Here is a 4,334-nt window from a genome sequence, read left to right on the forward strand (position 1 = left end):
CTCTCTGGAGGCGCTCAGATTCTCGAAAAACTTCCGTTCGTGAAGCAAGCCGACGGTACCGAAACTTTAGATTTCGAGGCGTAAGGTTCTGCCCATCTCAACGACTCATAGGAAGCTCATCCACGTCCGTAGATACACTATGAGCTTATTGAACGGGTAGAGGCAACTTCGGGCACAGACGGTAGCAATAAGAGCAGCGACATTTTCATGAATAGGACTATCAGATTCACCTGCATGCACATAGCAGCTGATGAGCTTGTAGCTATCTCAGTCGGCTCTATTGTGTTTGATCAAATACCTGGTGTGAATGCCTGGCTTGGGAGCTGAAGCAGAGGTTTTTGTTGACCAGTGACGAGTCCACTCGAGAAAGGCTCAGCCTGAGGATAGTTCAATGGAGAGGCGCGAGTGATAGGTTTCGATGGATCTGGGGTCGGCTTGGCGAGTCAGGCTTGGTTGTCACCCACCTCTACCACACGACGGGAGTTATGAGGCTGGTCAATAAGCCCCGGCGATGTAGCGTAGCAAGTACGACTGCTGAATCATACATTGTGTGATTCTACCGTCGACATTCCTGTTTGCTCACCATATGCACACTTATTCATCATGCGCATTTTCTGAGTACACCCTCTTGAGACTGGCGATTGACCTTCCACAACGGAATCATTCTACCTCGAATGAAGAAGTATAGATGATTCGTACGAGCATCTCACAATCAGCCAGATAACAAGCATATGTCGTAGTCGGAACCTTTTGGCCGAAATTTTCTAGACTTTACAGTTATTTTATCGCCAAACTTAACGTAGTCTTAACATAACTGGTCATAAACGCAGTTCGTTTCGGTAATAACAACAACATCATGCACAACTGTGTCTCTAGTCCAAAACCTTGCTCAAACTACCAGAGAGCTATCAGCTAAAACAAAACAACTCGGGACAACACACAAAAGAACTTCAAAGTAAGGCCGATCATCTCAAGTCATCGACGAGACGAATATGTTATTGTAGCTTCACAACTGGATCAGTTCCTGTTGGTCCTGGCTCGTAGTCTCCGAAAAATCACTGTCTGCTCTAGACTGACTCGTAAAATCATCAGAACTGAGCATGTTAGAGATCATCTCCATGGGTGGTGGAGGTGAACTCCTGCCTGATGGCCTGAAACACAGATAACTATAAGTAAGCACGTCACGGACTATAATATATTCATAAGTACTCAACGTCAGTTTGGCCGAGTGGTCTAAGGCGCCAGACTCAAGTTCTGGTGGAGAAATCCGCGTGGGTTCGAACCCCACAGCTGACATTTGATAGTCAATTCCCATGTTGAGAGAATACAACATCGAGGTAACTTCTTTGACGTACAGGGATTGTGGTGTCGAATCATTATTTTTGGACTCAGCGTCGCTCGCGTCGCTACACTCAAGTTTTTGAACTTCTTCACGGAGCTCTGCAGCACGCTACTATACGCTTTGACTACACATGAGTAAAACCAATGCGTGCTGTACCTTCACAGATGAGAATCCCCACAGAAGACGCGAACTGCGAGGAATCAAGCACGCGGCTCGCACTCGAAACTCTGCACCTGGTCAGGCCGAGGAGACTATCCCTTACCAGTTGTCTGGTTTTCTTGATTTGTATATCCCGCTTCTTTATTCGTTCTTCGAGTTTCCCGTTCGACTCTTCCGCGAATGCTAACGCGTGCTCTACACGTGCTATGCTACTGAGTCTACTATAGAGAAGATCTTGACGTTGAGTCAGCTGAAAGAGTGAACTATGCTACAGTCGCAAATAGCCAGCGATACTTCGTCCGATAGTATTTGTTGAGTCGCGATCAGCTTCTTCCCGAGTTGTTTCTCCTCCTTTAATTTTTCTTTCAATGAGTTGAATCTCTGTAACGAGCTTATCCTCTGCTGATCTTTGGTCTAAAGCCGAGACCATCCTGGAACATACTACTGAGAGAGAAATATACCTCCAAGGCTTCTAGCATGTCGACAAGCACGGCGAACCGCGATCGAAATTTGGCTATATCAGTAGAAGTCACTGGAGGCTCCAAGAGACGAAACAGATGATCGATTGACCCCGCATACATCTCCTTGGATGAACCTGAGTTCGCTGGTCAGTAAGCCAATCTCGGGAGCAGCCGACAGTACGATTCCGCACAACCACCGTACCAGCGTGTTCATTTGAGCCAACTCGTGGACGCGACGCCTTCGAGCCTGAATGACTCAGTTAGTCTCAATCCGTTCGTTATTTTCATGGGCATTACCGCGAGCTCCAACCGATGGCTCTGACCAACTACTTTCTAGTGTCCTTACTCGACCCACAGCTTCACGTACGCAACCAACAGTAGCTATACTGTCCGCCTAATAGAAAGACACATCATTATCCTATTCTTATTGAATCACCGTAAACCACTGAAATAGCGCCTGATATTTGTCATTCAACGGGTTCTCACCTCCTTGGAGTCGACGCCAGACTCCACGAGTGTATTCCTATCGTTAGGCATCATTTTACTACACGACGTGAGAATAACTTTCATGACTAAGAACCGCACCAGTCGATCGGAACCCGACATGAAAGTGGACAGAAACGTTTTCGGGCTGCCGCGCATGTTGTACCGCGAATCGTCAATATACTTCATCTCATTTGCATCTACGCTAACTCCATTTCCCTGCCACTTTCCTTTCGTCGTTTCCGTCAGTTTCTTCATCTTCCAACTCGGCGTTGGACTCACTACCTAGTCCTTTTAAGAGCACGTCCGACTCTCGTCGATATGATAATCCCGCTCAGCTGGCGTCACAAGGCCTTCACTCTCCCACTATCCTTTGCTGCAGCTACTGGCCTCCTATTGGTGCTCCGGTATTGCTACTGCGAGAGCGCTCAAAATCAACACGTTAGAATCATCATCATCACCGAGAATAATCATGTGGCCCTCAGACGTAACATTGGAGTTTCACCCGTTTTACGCGAGGTGGCGTAATACTCAGTGAAAAAAACGATATTCGCGGTGATATGCAGTAGTCGTGGAATATGTATTTCATATTACTAGAGTGAAACTCTATTGTGTATATGTGGCACATATACACAATAGAGTTTCACAATTTCGATGTTCGAAAAATAGGATTGCACATATTATGTGCAATCCCGTTTTTCGAACATCGCTGCTGCAGTCGTAGTTGCCGGTACCCACGGTCCGGTTCTGATCCTTATCAAGTACTTTCTAGCGTCGTGTACTACGCCGGTGAGAAAAAGCTCCTCTTTTCCACGATCACCTCTTTTTATTATACAAACTAGCAAACGTGGACCAAAGTGAGCAGCAAAGATATACCACAGTTTCCAACTGGAAGCGGTGTGAAACAGTCTTCTCATTCGTACCGAGGCTGACCTATGATGAACCCTACAGCTCACAGGCTAGGGACCATCAAGCTCCCTGACAGTCTGTTCTCGGCCACGTTCAGAGGAATGTGGTATGTGCGCACCGGACTTTCGCGAAAATTCATGCGAAGCCGTAAGTCAGTTCGACACCACATGATGCCACAGTGGCACCGCTAACATAATCGGGGCCTTTACTACATTTCTTTCCGTGAATTCTCGAGAGCGAAAAAGTGAATACATCCATCATCCGATCACCTATAGCTACCAGACTGATCTCAGCGATCGCTTACCGCGCCTTACTCGACAGATGTCTCAGTTGCTTCCTCCCGAGAAGGTTATTTCGGGACATTGTGATTTGGGAAATATTGTGGAAAAATATACAAGTCAACCCAGGGCAGAATTTCGAAAATTTCTTGAGACTATTTTTATTGTTGCGGGTTCGGCAATACAGCGAGGTGATTCCTGAGCTGCTCAGTTGAGCTCATTGAGACCATATTTCGAGACTACTCCTATGATAAAGTGCAAAAAATACTACTGTGGACGTAGGCGCCGAGCCAGCAGCGTGATGAGGCGATACACATCAGAGAATACCAAATTTCCATCTGAAGACCCACCCCTAGACGAGTCCGTAGTTGAGTCGGCGAATGACCGACTTCTCCAATTGGTTGTGTTGACGACGCTGAGATGGAGTGTAACGTATCATGATATCGTAGGGCATGGTAGTAACTGGTAAAAAGGGTGTGTGATCAGACGGGATGGTATTGGGTAATAGCAACAGCAATGATGAAAATATCATGAGCATTGGGCAGGAGGAATCACTGCTCGACGGAATCGATTGCCGTGGCGAGCGCCAATTGACTACGTTCAACACTTGCCTTTATTTTTCCCTTTAGCGTAACCTACTTAGAATTTCCCTAAGGTCACATCGAGTAGAACTTATTTTTATTTCAATAACTACACTTGATA

At 46.4% G+C, this 4,334-nt stretch overlaps 1 non-coding gene across 1 annotated transcript; it reads left to right on the forward strand.

Moving 5' to 3' along the window:
• The first annotated feature begins 1,214 nt into the window (after positions 1–1,214).
• Positions 1,215–1,296, forward strand: Pmar_PMAR029704. The gene has a single exon. It is a non-coding gene; the product is annotated as a tRNA-Leu (tRNA).
• The last annotated feature ends 3,038 nt before the right edge of the window (positions 1,297–4,334 follow it).

Source organism: Perkinsus marinus, assembly GCF_000006405.1.
Source record: "Perkinsus marinus ATCC 50983 genomic scaffold scf_1104296942480, whole genome shotgun sequence".
Taxonomy (NCBI): domain Eukaryota; phylum Perkinsozoa; order Perkinsida; family Perkinsidae; genus Perkinsus; species Perkinsus marinus.